Below are 18,783 nucleotides of genomic sequence, written 5' to 3'. Positions count from 1 at the left end.
TCTAATGATCTCTCTAATTTGGTAATTGGAGAAATAGGTCCAACATTGTACAATCTATATACACTGTCGTGTCAGCGTGTTTGTTTGTTACAGTGTCTGGCTGTATACAACATAAGGGTCTTGAAATCTTGCTTCTCCTATCTCAGCGTCTCTATTAGTAGTATTGTTTATTTCATGGTTTTACACTATACTATGGTTTTCAGAACAGCTTATATATTTCAAAAGTATTTATATGCCCAAAAGAAACATAGACGATTAACTAGGGAGTTAATAAATGAGTCTATGTGTGCATCACTTACTGTGCATTTTTACTTTTTTGCTAATGACTTCTTCATATTTATTTTCTACTATGGAAATTGTGTTAAACAAAAAAAAATTTGAACAATTGTCTTATTTGAATAAAAAAAATAGGTAGTAAAGCAGTAGATACAACTTCCAACATCAACCACTCATTTGGCCCAATAGCTGATGAACAGTGTACCATGTGGTGGTGATCTGGTAAGTATTATGAGGGGGATGAGAGCTTTGGGGGTAAGGAGAGTGATGGCTACCCATTGGACACCAACAATGACCAACTGCAAGCAATTACCAAAGGTGATCCTCTTACAGATACCTGAGAAAGTTACCAAAGAACTCAATAGAGAATGTTAAATGTTCGTTTGGCATTTGAAGCAAAGGCACTGACTGAATTTTTACAAAGTATTATTTTGGACTCTTGTCCTCTCTTAGTCTACGGAACAAAGAGTTTCGAAATCAGATTGTGACATGCCACAAATAGCTGACCGTATATGATAACCAGTGAGGAACCTCTCAGTGACTGGATGAAGAAGTTACAAAGCCAAACTTGTACCAAAGTGTGGGTGGGATGGGGTGGGGTGGGGTGGTGTAAGCATGTCATGGTCACTGTTGTTGATCTGATCTACCACAGTTTTCTGAGTCCTCTTGAAAACATCTGGAAAGGATGCTCAGTAGGTTAATATGATGCATCCAAAACTGCAACACCAGCATCTGGCATTGGAAAGCAGAAAGAGCTCAGTTCTCCAAAACAACACCTGACCCGTTGTCTCGGAAGTTGAATGAATTACATTAAGAAGTTTGCCTTGTCCACCATAATAACTTTTATAATCAATGACTGACTTTTACAATCAATGAACACTTTTTTCAAGCACAAGAACAACTTTTTTCTTCTTTTTTATTTATTCACTTTACATCCCTACCACTGCCTGCTACCTCCCCTTGATACCCCTACAAACACAGTCCCTCCCCCATCCTCATCCCTTTGCCCTCTGGAGGATGGAGCCCCCTACCCTTGGGGTATCCCTGTACCCTGGGACATCGAGAACAACTTTTTGCAAGTAAACTACTTCCATAACCAGCAGAATGCCGAATGTGCTTTCTAACAATCCTTTCAGTCTGGACTCATGAATTTTCATGATATAAGAATAAATAAATTTATTCCTCATTGGCATAAACATGTCAATTGTAATGGTTCCTACTTTGATTGATAAAGATATGTTTGAACCTAGTTTATTTTTTTTATTTAATTTTTTTTATTTATTCACTTTACAACCCACTCACTGCACCCCCTCCTGGTCACCCCTCCCACATTCCTTCCCTTCTCCCCCTCCCCTTCTCTGAGTGAGTGGGGCCCCTGAATATCCTCCTACCCTGGCACTTCAATGATTTATGGTCTGAAATTGAAATTTCTTTGCACCAACCTAGTGTAATAACATCTCACATGCATAGAAGAAATAGTACAAGACCCAGCTCTAATACCTAAAGCCACATACAGTGATAAGTACTACATATGCTATTTTTTTTCCAGTAGAAAATTACCTGTGGATAAGTTTACTTATAAAATAAGCACACATATTGACAATAAAAATATGCTATGGTAAGTTATTTAAGAGGTGGATATTTTAGTTTTGTAATCTTCCACTTAACACTTCTCCACTGACTCCTGACAAATTAAAGCTTGGAACTTTATTTTTTGAGACAGTGTCTCATGTATTCCAGGTTGGTATCAAATTTGATATAAAGCTGAGGATGACCTTGAATTTCTCACCTCTTTCCTCTCCCCTAAGCATTGATATTACAGGCATGTGCTACCATGCCTGGTTTATGCAATACTTGGGGCTGAAGCATCCATTTTCTTTGGACCAGAATACCATTCAAGTGACAGGCTATTTTTTGTCTGTTTTTTTTTGAGACAAAGTTTCTCTCTGTATGCCTGGCTGTCCTGGAACTCACTCTGAAGACCAGGCTGGCCTCTAACTTAGAAATCTGCCTGCCTCTGCCTCCCAAGTGTTGGGATTGAAGGTGTGCACCACCACTGCCAAGCATGACAGGCTATTTTTAACTCATCTTATCCATTCCCTCTGCTTGATATAATGATTAATGAACCTTTCTGCAACTTTTCTTTCCTGAGGAATATGAAGTACTTTCTCATGCCTCAGAAGAAAGTTCAGTTAGCAGGAATGTTAGGTCAGGTGCCAAGAAGGGCCTTGACAGACATAAATGCTTCAGGAACTTAACACTTCCCAATGACTTTTATCATAGTTACATGCCTGCATATTCTCTATTTGTCGATTGGTTACCACTTAGGGATAAAATAGATGTTTTCTAGTTCAGTGCTAATTTCAAATACTCAGAAGAATTTTCCCATAAATATGGAAATGTCTCAGAATTCCAACATCTTTTGAATTATTTCTCTCCCAAGATTATAACACAATTGCAAATGTTTCTTATTCTGATTTTCCCCCCTAGACAATATGGTCACCAAGGATCATGGGGAGACAGGATATATATGTTTATAAACTATTACAATCAAACTTTTCCCCTACAAAGTTATTTTGGGGAACTTAGTATAATCATTTTTACTTTTAGATTTTTTTTTAATTTATGTTTTATTTTTTTGGTTTTTCAAGAGTGAGTTTCTCTGTGTAGCCCTGGCTGTCCTGGAACTCACTCTGTAGACCAGGTTTACCCTGAACTCAGAAATCAGCCTGCCTCTGCCTCCCAAGTGTTGGGATTAAAGGCATGCGCCACCACTGCCAAGCTTAGAGCTTTTTTTAAGTGAATACTTTCGATGCAAATTACAGTGTCCCAATAGCATGTGTCGGGACAAAACAGCTTGTTCCTTCGCTACATATTACTGGAAGAAGCCACATCTATCATATTTGAAACTTCAAAGGTGATGAGAATCTCGGCTTCCTGTTTCCATTCTTCAATAAACTCTAAGAAGTAACTATGTCCCCCAAAATACATATGATGTTTGGAAATCAATTTGCAAGTCCACAAGTATAAATACTACAATGCAGGGGTTGTTTTTAATGTCACTAGCTACAATGCAAAGCTTACAGGAAAAAAAAAAGACACACATTTGCTATTATTTTATTTTTCTCAAGGAGCCAGTCATTTTAATCGTTTGTATCCTGAAGCTCTGGGGACTCTGCCAGCAACTGGGATCTGGTATTAGGAGAAAAATACTAGAGTACTCTGTATGGAAACACAACATTCAGCAATATTATGCACATTAAGAAGGGCATGCTTTTCTCCAAGAAGAGAGAAGGGAAGGAGTAAGCAGACACGGAGCAATGTCTGAGAAGAGCAAAGAGGTAGGAAGTTCATCATTTGATAATCTGGCACCCAAGTGACCTTGAAACGAAAGATCTCAGGGGCTTTAAGACTTTGATCAGGAGCACTTAATATCAAATCTCAATTTGTACTATGATTTTGTCAGTAAATTCTGCATTGCTCCTCTACATTAGTGCCAGAAGTTCAGCCCAAAATATGAAGAGAAAAAAAGGAGAAAGGAACATATGCTGGGCTTGTGGTGGTTATTTCGGGGAAAGCTATAGTGCCCCTTCAACACATTGGGATCCAGGAATGTAGACCCAACAGATCATTTCAAGCCCAAACCAGACTGGCCTAGTTTCTATGACCAAATAAGTTTCAAGTTACGGTGGGTAGGATGTATAGAAACAGAAATAATCTCTTCAGCCCTCAGCCTTTTCAAGAGAAAAGTAAAACCAGCTCCTCTAAGTCCTAGTAACAGAGCATCTTTTCTTGGCCCATCAATGCACTTAGAACCAATATGTGTGGTAGAGCAGGTTAAGTCACTGGTTCTATGTATGATGGATTCATATCATTATGTTTCCAATGTTGGACATCAGAACACAGAATGTTACATAGTGAGTATGTATGACTATGCAGAAATGAATGAACTCCCCAAGGGTAGTTGCCTAGAATTGGACTCCAAAAGGAGTTAGTTTTTGAATGATTATAATGCAAAACTTCTTTCAGAAAAATGGTTTCTCAACCTCCAATCAACACTAGAAATATATTAGCTAGGATATAGTAAGTTAGAAGTGTTTTCTTCTGAGAAATGAGAGGTATTTAAGAAATGTCTATTGGTGAGAGAAACTCAACTGCCACCCTTTCCCTTGCATACATAGTGTTTAAAAATTCCCCTTGCATAAATAGTGTTTAAAACTCTAGCAATTGCAGATCTTCCTCAGAGTGGAACATACCCTCAGGAGTCCAGTCTCTTTTGTGCAGGCATTCCATGGACTTTGCTTGTTAGAGAACCTAAAAGGACACTGAAATTTCAGAATAACCTGTGCATATGATTTCAATATAAGGAACTTTGTGTTAAGAAATGGTCATACATGTGGAAACTGAGGACAGGATTAAAGAAAGGGAAGAGACCTATAAGGCAGCCTTCAGTCCCTGTAGGGGAGATGACAAAGTAACTTCCTTATTTTCAACTAGAGGAAGAAGAGTCAGGGAAAGAGAATTGAAATATGAATGCTGGATGCCCCTTGAACTATTTAGGAAAAGGGATGACATCATCAAAGACAGAAAAATGAGAGTTTGTATAAAGCCACACTTAACTACAAAGATAAGTCAGTTTACCTAGCAGTTTAAACTGTTCCCAAAGGTTACTGCCCTGGACCTCGAGGCCAAATTGAGTCTGAACAAATAAAGACTGGTAAGCTCCTCTCAATTTATTACAATCACACAACACCCACAAGTGTCTTAGTTTCTGTAGACTTCATTTAAAACCCCTTTCCCTGGGCCTTTGGCTCCTCTTTCCTTAAGTCTTCTGGGTCACAGAATATTTTTTGTTAATGAGTTTATTCTACATTCCTCTTGCTACAGGAATGTCAGCTGAGAACATTGTGGTGGGTAAGGGAAAAATGCTATTTATTCTCTATTCCTACACAGGGACACAAATTACTTATAAGCTGAGTTCCATCTGCATCATGAATTGTGTACACTACCACTTTACGTGGCCAAGCAAGCATCATAAGTGGGTGAAACAGTTGAGTATAGAATACGGTATTGAAATATGAAAAGCAGCTGTCAGTTCAGGTTTGAGTTTACAACAATAAGTGGGTAGGAACTCTGCAATTAAAAACCCTCTGCTTCCTTCTGGGTAAAATTGTGCTTGGGTGGTGTTTGGGGCGGGGTTCCAACTCAAATACTGGGGGTATTCATCATGTGAGTCAAGTATTTCACAATAATCTCACATTATACTTGCAAAGTTGAGACTATAATTTTGTGTTAATTCTAGTGTTTTAATAATGACAGCTATTTAAATATAAAATGTTTCATAATGTAAATAAACCATGACACTCCTTAAGTGAGGCTATATCTTTCTACAGATGGCCATTGATTTTGGTTGTGAATATGTAGCTTTCAGTATGTTTGGATTATCAATTGATCACTCTTTGTTGCATCTTAATTATTTCTGTTGTGTATAAAAATGAAGCCCTTTAGCAGGCTGGAATACAGTCTAATGGTACAATGCTTGTCTAGAAGCTATGAGGTCCTCAACCATGCATGCAAAGATATCCAAGACTAAGCTAACATTTCTTTCCAATTCAATAAATATTTACAGTCTGCCACATGCTAGGGGTGTGAAATTTATGAATGAATAAAAGATGACAATCTCTTCCTTCTAGATTTCCCATTCTTGGTGGATACTGACCTCTAAGAGGTAAGTAGCAATTCTGGAAGTTGAGAAGATGCCCAGAACAGTGAGAGTAGAGGAAGAGAGAGGAAACAATGTTGCACAGTCACTTATTATGTAACCCTGTCATCTAGGCAAGAGAAAGTGGAGTAGAGTAAGTGCTAACCAGAGTGTTACAGGCACCTGTAAGATGTCCACACCTCTCCTCAATTCTCATCACAGGAATTTACCTTTGTATTCTACCTAGAACCTATTCTATTCTATTCTATTCTATTCTATTCTATTCTATTCTATTCTATTCTATTCTATTCTATTCTATTCTATTCTATTCTATTCTATTCCATTCCATTCCATTCCATTCCATTCCATTCCATTCCATTCCATTCTATTTCTATTCTTCCTCCATTTATGAAATATTCTCAAGTAGCTTCTAGCTTAATCACAAGCAAAGAAGCAAACAAAAGCTCAGAAAGCTCCCTTGAAGGCTGTGTGTTCCTCTTGCTACCAAGTTTGTCCCATAAAAAAAAAACCTGTCAACACTAGCTTCACCTTCTCATCTCTTCTAACTCACCCATCTACTCCCATGTAACCCCACCCCATGCCACCTCCACTATCACTAAAGCCCTTTCTTTTCCCCTGTTACACCTTAGTCCTTGTGAACATTTAGCACTCATTCTCTCTTGAAGGTATAACTACTCTTATCTTCTAAGGTACACTTGTCCTGGTGCTTTCCCCATGACATTTAATGACTCATTTGTCTATTGTGGTTAATATTGTTCTGGAGGTTGCTACATCCCCTGGTTGTCTTTAAATATCTACGAGGGATTTCTACCACACTTCAGAACATATTGTTCCCAAATAAAAACACAGAAACCTTTAGATTTATAATAAGCTTATCCTCAAGAGATTACTTATCATGTTCTGCCATGCACTCATGATCCACCTACCCCATGGCGACCTCCTTCCTTCTTCCTTTCTAGCTCTTCTCATGGTGCTTACCTCAGTTGTTTTCTGGAACCTTTGCCCCATCTGCCCAGGCTATATCAATCTTTGTTAAGTATTCAGGGATAATATGGAGGAGGGCATACATGTGGATTTTCTCATGGGAGGCCAAGACCTTGGGGGCTTGTATTTAGCATTTGAATATATAGCAGCACCACATCAACCCTCTACATTAGTCAACTTTACACTTTTTTTCCTGATGTACCTAACCATCTCTTGAATAAAGGAATTCTCTCAGTACAAATCATCCCATCTCTGAAGTTGGAAATGTGCCCTTTACCAGTACAGAAACTATAAACTCAGCATGTTGGAAAACATATTCATTCACTCCCATTTAATCCTGGTATTGGGCAGCCCTGAAAAACAGGATGTCTATCTTCACTTTGAAATATGAAAAGTTTTACATTTTAAATAATGTTTTGTCTCTTCATCTGACTGGGGAGATTGCACACACATATGAATGGAGTTTTTTGATTTCAGAATTTTAGGTGGAAGTGTAAGATGTTTGGGGAAACATTAACTATCATTTGAAAATACTCAACTCTGAAAAACTGGCATGGTGTCTAAATTTATTTTTAGGGAAATTAAGATTACAGTGTCATCGCTGGAAGATTGTATCTGGATTGTTTTATTTATACATCCTGACTAACTTTTCAAATAGGAGTCAGCATAAATATTAAGCACAGTATTTAAGGAAACCAAGTTTATCTGGTGATCAGCAGCTCAAATGTTCGGCTCAGAAAGTTACAATGAAAAGAAATTTCATCTGGTCTCCATCTGCTATAAAAAGAAAATGTCATCCAACTTACTACTTGTTTAAGGTTGGGAAAACATTCTTTACCAATTAACTTCTCTCAGTCTTGTTTTAAAAGAGAACATTGAACTACATAGCTCTCTTTCTCTTTCAAATTTTATAGCTTGAGAGAATTGTTTAACAAGAATTTGACATATTAGGTGGCAAAATAAATTTGGGCTCCAAAGTTCTACCCAATCATAAATAGCATCCATTTTCATACACACTCATTTTATTGGATGGATTTGTTAAGTCTACATGGATAAGAATGCCCTAATTAAATGTGTAGCACGAATACTAAGAAAAACTAATCCATATCTCCTTAAGAGAGTATTTATATTGGAAATGAGTTGCCTTTGGCTATGCTTTCAAATGAAAACTAGTTTCAATATATAATTTATGAATATGTGAATATGAAAAGAGAATACATTAAAACCATGTAAAAGTGTAATATATTTAAATGAATATAAGTTGCTGTGTTGGGAGATATTGCTAGAACAGAGTGAAACATAGAAGACTTTTGTACCCAGAGAATAAAATCACTGAACCTTATTTTCAGAATCTAATATGCAGTGTTATTCACTTTATTAATAATGAAATAGGTGACTAAGACAGAACTCTACTGGTTAATTAACAAGGCGGTGAAGATTATCATCAGTAAAGGAAACAGTCCTGTGTGTATCTACTATATTCCTCTGCTTTTTTTTTTAAGTTTACATAGAGTTTGCTGTGTGTAGTGTAATGCAAAGAGGATTCTGGCTCCAGACTCAAGCATGGAAAATCTAAGTATGAGAGAAAACACACCTTGTCGAAGTTCATCTTGGTTTCAATTTCATGAGATTTAGGCTCATTCCAGAAGTAAGCCTTAGGATGTGCCTGTGTAAGTGTTTCCAGAGGAGTTTGAATGAACATGGAGGATCAGCCCTGAATCCTGAACTAGAGAGCACTGGTGAATGGGATTGGCTCCTAGACAGAATGAAAAGGGAGGAAGGGAGAAATCAAGAAACTGTTGGGATGAGCTAGAAGCCTAGTGGAATGAAAACTCCCGGGAATCTATGAGACTGACCCTAGCTGTGACTCCTAACATTAGGGGATATGGAGCCTTAACTGGCCATCTCATGTAACCAGGCAAGATTTCCAGTGGAGGGATCAGGATATCAGCCCAGTCACAAAACCCCTGACCTATAAATTCTCTTGCCTACATGATGTCCTGGGGTAAAGGTGGCACAGAAATTGTGGAAGCAGCCAACAATTTGAGATCCATCGCCATGAGAGGGAGTCCACCCCTGACACTTCCTAGAGGGCCAGGACCCTGAGGCTAGATATCCCAGAGACCTGGAGATATTCTTCTATACTCACAGACTGATGCCTAGCCCAATTGTCATCAGAGGCTTCACCTAGCAACTAATGGAAACAGATGCAGAGACTCTCACCCAAACATGAGGCTGGGAGAATACAGCAAAAGAGGGAACAAAGAATTATGGGAGGGGCTGGTGAGATGGCTCAGTGGGTAAGAGCACCAACTGCTCTTCCAAAGGTCGTGAGTTCAAATCCCAGCAACCACATGGTGGCTCACAACCACCCGTATTGAGATCTGAAGCCCTCTTCTGGTGCTTCTGAAGACAGCTACAATGTACGTATTTATAATAATAAATAAATCTTTAACAACAAAAAAAAAGAATTATGGGAGCCAGAAGGTCAAGGACACCACAAGAAAACCCACAGAATCATCCTGGGCTCACAGAGCTCACAGAAACTGAAATAACTGATCACCAGCCTTTATCTTTGTCTGCTTTCTTATTACAGAAACAGTGCAATAAGCCCTCTTGTTCCTGTCTCCCATCTTCCCCTCAGTGATGACTTCATCCTTTAAAATTGTGAGCTAAAATTAATCCTTCCTTCCTTCAGTTGCTTTTGGTAGGTGTTTGGTCATCACAATGAATAAAGGAACAAGTGCCTCCACAAATGATTACCATGCTAATAAAATATAAGAGGCATTTTGTTTAAAGGTGGGAAAATGTAAAGATTTCCAAGAAAAATCACTGGCTTCTGCTTACTTGGAAATACACAAATCTGGTGAAGTGTGCTCAGGCTTAAATCGGTTTGAAATTCCAAGCAGGAGATGTTGGGACAGCTAGAACCACAGTTAATCTGATCTGCTCACTAGCCTTTCCGAGCTACTGCTTCTTGGGGTGGTCTGTAAGGACTTTGCTTTCTAGCTACCCACAGCTTCAAATTTACTAGCAATAGTGCTTTCTGAGGCAGTCTTTAGTTGTTCTTGGGTTGAGATAATCCAAACAGCTGGGATCTATTTTAGTGCTTTCTGGCTCCAGCTGGAACTGCCTTTGCAAGATTCGTTTTCATAAGTTGTTTTTTTTTTTTTTTTCAGTGTGATCACAGAATTTCGTTTACAAAATCAAGACAGAAATGGACTACACAGTGCAAGTCTTAAGTCTGACTCTGCTGTCTAGATAAAAGCCAATCCAGCTGTTTATTCTTTCTTCTTCTCCAGCGTCTGAGACTGTTTGAGTCTACTGAAAGCATCCGGGGGTCTAGTTCCTTTGGGGCTTTTATTAAGACAGCGTAAACGAATTTGCACAAGACATGTTTTGTCTACTGAGAAAAAGTAATGTGATTCCTACAGGTCAGGTATGTTTACATCAGGCTTTCTGTGTATGACCCTATTAGCAAATTTATTTATCCTTATCTTGGTTACATTAAACCAAACACAAGTCTGAAGCAAGAATGTCTTACTAGGTAGTAGAGAAAAATAAATGGCCTGTGGCATCAAGATACCCGTGCAACTTCCCCAGGGCCAAATGAAATCAAGAGATAAGGAAACTGCCTGAGTCAGCTGCACTAGTCATATTCATTCGACATACTTCCTTTTGTTAGATGGCAGTCTCTGCTCCCCATGAACTCTGATGACCAAGCAAACGCCAAACTTCATCACCCTGCTATGGATGAACACCAACAGACTCTAACTTAGTATGAGTGGTTGCCCGTTTAGAAATTATTTCACCTTTGGAAGTTTAAATGAATACTAGATCTCTACAAGTTTCCTGAGCACATTTTCTCAGTGTCTGTTTTTAATGCTTTAAGGCGTCAGGATCAAGATTTATCCACAGTACAGCCTCAGACCAGGAGATGGTAGGTTGCTATAAAAGTTCCACACCTCTTTTTTATTTGCCAGCTAAAAAGCTGTAGGCTTTTTGAATTCTTTGCCACCCTTACACTTCATATCTAATCATGTAAGGTGCCCCCATTCAGACCACTTGTCCCAATCAGTTTCCACTCATATTTGAACTGCTGGTATTTTCTCTTAAATCACCCACTGATGTGTGCTCCTTTGACAAGCCTGTAAAGCCAGGGACCTGTAAGCTTTTTGAATTCGTTGCCACCCTTACACTTCATATCTAATCATGTAAGGTGCTGGCAGCATGGAGCAGTCATTAGCTGAGGGAAAGAAAACTTCATGAGAAGTGTGGTTTGGGGATTTGATAGAGAAGAGAAAATTGTGCCTGTTAGAGACCAGCTCAATTTAAAATGACTATTAGGCACATAAGAGGCTCTTTTAGAATACCTAGGAAGTCTGATAAGGGTATGTGGAATTTGGCATCGTGTGTATATAATGATCTGGAGACTGTGGAATAGAGGCTTCTTAGTAAGCGGGTAGTGTAGACTGTGGATCAAGGCTTGTCCATGGATCACACCAACATTTCTAGACCAGAAAGAGAAGAATGGACAAAGAAACAAAGAGGAAATGGGAGAGATTTGCTTTGAGTGGTGCAGAGAGGGAGTCAGGGAAAGAAGGCTCTTGTGAGAGAGGAAGGAATAAATCATGCCAACAACTCCAGCAGTAAGAACAAGACTGATAATCACCACAGAATTCAGTTTAGTATGGAAAAGATCAGAGAAACATTAATAGTATGATTAAAGATGGAAAGACCCTTTCCAGTAGGCCTCAGCAAACCTAGAAACTGCTGATTCCACAATTACTAACCTCTGCTCTATTCACACTCTCTCTCTCTTTGGCTTGTGCATTAACATTAAAAAATATTTTTTGTTCAAAAAGTATAATTTGTGTGGAGAACATTATTATTCTTTTTATGGAAAGAAAGGGGAAAGCTTACTTCTAAAGATTGTTCCATTAGAGGCCCTTGGCCCTGTGAAGGTTCTATGCCCCAGTGTAGGGGAATGGCAGAGCCAGTAAACAGGAGAGGGTAGGGTGGCGAGCAGGGGGAGGGGGAAGGGAACAGGGGTTTGTTCTTGTTGTTGGTTTTTGGTTTTTGGTTTTTTGGTTTTGGGGAGGTTTTTTGGAGGGGAAACTGGGAAAGGAGATATCATATGCCATGTAAATAAAGAAAATATCTAATAAAACAAAAAAAAAAGAAAGAAAAAGATTGTTCCATTATTAAAAAAAAATGTTTTAGTCACATAGGGACCTTACATGGTGCTGTGTTAATTAGTGAATTTATGTAATAAGTCTACATAAGATTTATTGTCTCAATTCTTCAGTTTCTATCTCAAAGACAATGTCTCATACCAGTAACTATTGTGAATATTTTACTCTACTTTCTTCACAAAATTATCTTCATATATCAGACAAGGATAGTTAGACTTTTTCACTTAATATTCTATCATAATCAATGAATACTCTCACTCTATGTTTATAAAAGATTTAAATTAAAACCAAGAAGCAAGAGATAGTACATTTTTTGCTTTTTCCAAAAAGTTGAACCAAGTCACATTTCAACGACAGTATCTCTTTTCCCATGTGCTCATGAAGTATAAGGAAAATCTTAGGGGCGATTATCGCTAAGTCTGACATCCCAAGTTCTGTGTTGAAAGGAAAGAACTGACTCCTCAAAGTTGTTCTCTGACCTGCACATGAATGTCATTGCACTCATATATGTGCTCCCATGTACATACTACATACACATGTACATATGTACACACACACACTCACACACACTGTGAATACAGAAAGATTGTAGACTTAAGAATTTCAAATTAAATCAATGTATACCAAATGTGAATACAATTGGGCTTGTGGATGCACATATATTTGGGAAATGTATTTAAAATATAAATGAAAAATTAAGTAAGATTTTATGAAGGAAGAAGTGAGAGGGAATGCCACAAGAACCAACAGAATAAAATAATTCTGAAGATCAAGGATAAGTGTGAGAGTGGAAAGCAAGCAAACACATTATATAATCAGTGTGTTGAGAGCTGTCACAAATCAAGGGAAAACTGTTGACACTAAGGTAAATACAAGCTGTGAGCTGATATCTTCTTTAAAAAAGTTAATTAGTGGCTCTCATCACACACACACAAAACTAAGTTTGATTCATAACTCTGAATTGAAAATAAATTATTTTATGAATGTATATTTTAAAAATATTTTATGTAGTAGTGTATGTGTGGTGTGTGTGTGTGTGAGAGAGAGAGAGAGGGGGGAGAGAGAGAGAGAGAGAGAGAGAGAGAGAGAGAGAGAGAGAGAGAGAGAGAGAGAGAGAGAATATTATATGTGTATTTATCAACATATTTTTATTTGCACAAGAGAGTAAAATACAGTGGACGGCAAAGACCAAACTGGCTTGCTTTGTGCTCAGCTTTCTCCTCTATCCTTTTTCTGTCTTAAACATTGCTCTTGTGTCATGTTATGAGTCTTTTACTCATTGGAAATAAAGTACAAGTACCTGAACTTCAATCAATATAGTAGGGCTTGATTCTGCCCTACAGCCAGAGCAGACAGTAGCCACACACACAGTAGCCACAGACAGAAGAAACATTATACACAGCAAATTCTTGAGGGATTGTTTCTATGTGAGAAGACAATGTACCTCCCACTTTGCCTAAGGTATATTACACCAGAATTTAATTATCTTGTAGAAAAAAAAAAGCATCCTTGGCACCCAAATACTTTTAAAAAAAATTCAGGGTGTAGTTAAGAGTAAAGCTGCGAAAAATACTGAGGAGCATTCTAGGGGGAAAAAATCACAAGTACCCATGTCTTGCTGTCACAGGGAGTATCTTTAGAACTGGTTTCTCTCCTGAAAGCAGTGTGTGTTTATGTGTGTGCAGACAGATGTGCATAACAGAAATCTTGCAAAAATAAGCCCACGTGGAAAAGAAAATGTCGATTAATCATTCAGTTCCCTCTGTCTCACACCAAGATGCTGTGAATATTTAAAAATGTAAACATCATGTTTTTCTTCCACCATTTTGCTTTTTCTGTCCTTTAATAACCTGACAAAATCTAGGGAATCTTAGTGTTGTAAACACCTGGGACTCCGTAATAGATTCTTAAACCCAAAGAAGGTCCCTCCAAATCCAATCATACTCACATGCTGTACATAGAGAAACATGGATTTTCAAGGTATATTTGTGACTGTCTTCACAAATAAGTATATTCAATCTTCGTGTGTTAACATTATCCAACCAGGCATTGAGATTTTCCGTGGGTACCACCAGATTCAATGGAGCGCTGCACTTTCCCAGCTGCCTCATCTTTGCTCCATTAAGACATTATCCACTGTAGCCCTTTGTTCCCTTAGGGAGGGGTGGACAGCAGCTACACAGGACAGAATGTCTTTTCTCACTGTAGATTGCAGTTAATTAGAGAAATTCTCTGGTAATATTGCTGAGGCCTTCAATGCCTGCAGTGCTTTTATAATAATATCTCTTTCGATCTTAAAATGTTATTTCTATTGCTAGAATAATCAGAATATGCAATAACTGCTCAATCCTTGCTTTCCTTAGCCAGAAAAGGAAGGGAATGTAGAACTGGGCTTACAAACAGACCTTCACAATAACTAAGGCTCTGTTACCAAATCAAGATGAAGTTTGGTAAACCTGGTCCTTTTGTCCTTCAGGATAACTTCCAAAGGTGACTTGATGCCAGGTATACACAGGTAGGTTTTAGAGATGGTGAATGACCTGCGGTTCTGTCAGATTCACTCTGAAACCCACTTTAATGCTGTGAGACCTTTGTTATGACTGTTTCTCCTCTGCTCACCTCTCAGAATTCTGTTGCTTTAAATGCTGAATAGAGTCCTTGTTTCACACGTGTGCATCCATCTGTTGCTTTAGAAGTGTGTTTCTCTTATTTTCATGGATAAAGTAAGAACTGTTTACTTGATTATCAGGTTGTTTTGATTGAGGTAAGAATTTTTTTGTGTGCACTTGAGGAATACCAAGCAAAGGGAATGCCCAACTCTGTTCAGAGGTAAGTACGGGTAACTGCCTGGTCAGCGCAGTAGCTCTGTGATGATTTCTCCAAGAAAAGGACAGACATTTTCAGGATGGTCTATGAGAGTGTACATTTGAATGGAGTTAGAACATGTTGGTATCTACTTGCCTCTTTGATGCACATGGTTCCTTCATCCTTGACACCAGCAACTTAATATGTAGGATAAGCAATTGGTCAGAAGCAGAAAAAAAAAGACATAAAGACACTTGTATCCATAATGAATGTGTATGGCTTCATGTAACATATGAAGTTTTGCAGTGTTCTCAGTATGGTTTAGCATGTTAGCATGTACACAAGACATATAGCAACTATTAAGTGAAGGCTTTTTCACTAGTAATGCTATTATATATATGTAGATATGTACATATATACATACTATGTAATATATGCAAGTACATACATGTGGTATCCAGGAGCTTTACTAGTTACAATACATCACACACACACACACACACACATACAAGAATATTATAAATATATGACAAGGTAGCTTTATTTCCTGGAACAGCGAGAGAGACAGGGAAAGGGGGGGGTACTATCCACTGCTAGTTGTGTATTAGAATTTTCTCTCACTCTTTTCCATTCATGATCACTGCTATGTGATCGAGGGTCCCAGAATCTCAAACATAATAAGTTCTTTATGTCCTGAGTCTTCCCCTGATAGCAGCATCCAGACTTCATGAATCCAAATGGTTTATGCATTCTGCGGAGATACTTCATGAACTCTGTACTATGATAGAGTGCACCCTCTTGTCAAAAGAATTATCAGGACATAAGACTACACACATATTTACCTAGAACCCAATGTGTGTGTGTGTGTGTGTGTGTGTGTGCGTGTGTGTGTAATACACACAGCCACACCTTAAAGAACACTATGCACTATTCTCACATTGCATTTCTTCCCATTTTTGTAATATGAACACTAGAGGGTGATACAATCAGAAAGGACAACTTTCTGCATCTGTCTTTCACTTTCCTCAACTGCATGCATTTAATGGTTCAAACCAAATCCTGTATCCAAAACTTCCAGATTTGCGAAAAACTCAATAGGATCTAGAGTTTAAATGAAGTGAACTATCAAAAACCATTAATCAAATAGAAGTTTAGAGAACTATTGCCAATATGATCCTAAAATGTTGCAATAACTACGATCAATGTGTTGAAGGAGTACTTTGTAGATGAAGTTTGTACATCACTTCCTTCCTGAACATTTATGAAAACTATATTGATAGAGACAACTTCAGTTTAAAAATAATAGAAATCATTTTTCTCCACAAATCTTTTTTCTACAATAGAGGCAGTTTATAAGCAATATCAATAAAGCAACTATATATAATATATTATATATAAAAACTTGTATGTGTGTGTGTGTGTGTGTGTGTGTGTGTGTGTTTATGCACTGATCACATCTGGGCAACTGTTGAGGGAGGCCCAAGCTATAACAGTATTAGAAATACAACAATAAGTTGTATTCAGGATACTTTCTCAAGGATCAAGTGGGTATGACAGACAGATGGATTACTATCAAGCAGGATCTATCAAGTCTTGCTCAGATGCAACAATAAACAAGGAGTAATTAAAACGATGTTGAGAGTTTGGATCTGGGCACGTGGAGAACAGTGGAGCATTCACAACACCTGGAGGACCTGGCAGTTCTTTTATGGATAGAATATGAAATCTTCTTAGATGGCCAGACTTTGAGATGTAGCCACTTGTTGAATAGTTTTATTGAGCAAGCATGCACACACACACACACACAGAGAGAGAGAGAGAGAGAGAGAGAAAGAGAGAGAGAGAGAGAGAGAGAGAGAGAGAGTGAACCTGGGGCTCTTCTCCATGACACTTAATATGTGAACATAAGGAATTAGTCATAAGCAGAATAAGAAAATCTTTAAAGGGTCTGGAGAGATGGCTTCTCCAGAGGACCAAGCTCAATTCCGAGCATGCATGTCATGTGGCTCCTACTGCACAGAGGTCATCTGGAGGTACTACCTGTACACCTAGGCTTCAGATTTTAAGCCTCCTGAAGTAGAAGAAAAAGAGTTGCCTTTAAGGCATGGGTTGGTGTCAATTCTCAGTGCAACCCTAGGAAGCTCATACTAAGTTTTCATTTTTGTAGATGTATCTTAAACATCAGGGCAGTGAAACCAGATAGTCTATCCGACAGCACTCTCAAGGTCAGTTACATGGTGCTGGAAAGCAGATTGTCTGGCTTTAGCTTTTTAGACTTAACCTCTACCTATACTGTCTCCATTGTGATTTTTTTATTGCCTAATAATAAAGAGAGACATAACACTGGGGTCAGGGGACTAAAGAGCACAGTGCTACCCAGAGGCAAGTTGTCCCTCTAAACACATACAACATCAGGTTCAAACCACCTTTCCCTAGCTAGCCATTTGATAAAACCACAGTGCTTTGTCTTGACAAAACCTAGTATAATTAAAACCAACATTTTTCTCTCTAAGTAGCAACAGGGAGCTAGTAGAGACATGGGTCTCTTTGGAATAATTCCACAGGAAATACTGCATATCCATCTTCTTCATGGCTTAATTTAAGGCTCAGGACCTGGTAATTCTGCAGGTAAGGATTGCTATAATTTGAATCTTTTAATTTTTCAGGATTGATCTTTTTATGTGCATGGGTGTTTTGTCTGCATGGATATCTGTGGGCAACATGTGTACAGTGCCTGCAGAAGCTAGAAGGCATTGGAGTCCCTAGAACCGAAGTCTCAGAACGCTGTGAACTGCCATGTGGGTGTTGGGAATCAAACCCAGGTCCTTTGGAAAAGCAGCCAGTGTTCTTGAGTCATGTCACCAGTCCCACACTCCCCAGATATTTTCTTTATAGCAAAAATAAATAAATTTTGATTGTGTAAATGTCATAGGCAGGTGGTGTAACTTTTCCCTAGGAGTTTGTATGAGTGAGCATGTTGCATGACCATGCAGAACGTTAGATGGGAAATTAGCTTTCTGTCTGGGTCTTTGTCAACCCCCATCTTCTCAGGAGTGGTGTAAGTGCAGTTAGCACGTCTCTGCGGCTTGCCAGGTATGCACTCTTTTGTTAGTTCGTTATTTTGTTTAATCTTCAAAATAGCTCCCTTGAAATAATTTCTCCTCATTAAAGAAATAAATGAAAAACTGGGTTGGGGTTGGGAAGGGATAAGTTGCTTGATGGTTACACACATTAGAACCATCAAAGCTCAAGCTTCTTCTACTCCAGTCCTCTTTTGTGACCTTCCCAAGTGAAGACCACCATCAGTGCCTTAAGGAAGAAATGCACAGGAAGTTAGTTTGAAAGCAACCATCCCAGGTTTGTGTGCTACTTCTTTGTGCAGAACAAAGGTAGCCTCATACCTTCTGAGAATAATCCCCTAGTATGTGACAGTCCAGAGATTTTCAAGGGTAAGAAGCTGATAGAAAGCTGGTTTTGATTAGGGTTATTCAGGAAACAAACAAGAAAAATAAATACAAACAACCTGCCTCCCACTGTTTAGAGCCTGTTTTGGTTTGAGTTAGTAAACAAAGCAATATCCAGTTGGCATACATAATAGTTGGAAGGTTAAAGATACAGAGACAGTATCTCTCATAATTTAAGAACAACAAAACTAAGAACTCCTTCTGCTGACTATTCATTTACTGTGAGCCCATTTTGTGCTGAAAAGGACACATTTTGTTTTCTGATTCTTAAGCAAACACGGTATGCACTCTCTGATAAATGGTTATTAGCGCAGAAGTCTGGAATACAGGAAGAACA

General features: G+C 38.4%; 1 protein-coding gene and 1 long non-coding RNA gene across 2 annotated transcripts in view; one reads left to right on the top strand and one right to left on the bottom strand.

Annotated features, from left to right (window-relative positions):
• Ppp1r1c (protein phosphatase 1 regulatory inhibitor subunit 1C) overlaps window positions 1–18,783 on the bottom strand; it is a 98,974-nt gene that overhangs the window by 12,937 nt on the left and 67,254 nt on the right. The window lies entirely within an intron of this gene.
• The window catches only part of LOC116092038, a 45,418-nt gene continuing 44,046 nt past the window's right edge, over window positions 17,412–18,783 (top strand). The window contains exon 1 of the long non-coding RNA XR_004119157.1: window positions 17,412–17,610. This is a non-coding gene — a long non-coding RNA (uncharacterized LOC116092038). The remainder of the gene's footprint in view (window positions 17,611–18,783) is intronic.

The sequence above is a fragment of the Mastomys coucha genome, unplaced genomic scaffold (genome assembly GCF_008632895.1).
Source record: "Mastomys coucha isolate ucsf_1 unplaced genomic scaffold, UCSF_Mcou_1 pScaffold15, whole genome shotgun sequence".
In the NCBI taxonomy this organism is placed as follows: domain Eukaryota; kingdom Metazoa; phylum Chordata; class Mammalia; order Rodentia; family Muridae; genus Mastomys; species Mastomys coucha.
The sequence above is the reverse complement of the archived record's forward strand: the minus strand, read 5'-3'. Positions and strand labels throughout refer to the sequence as shown.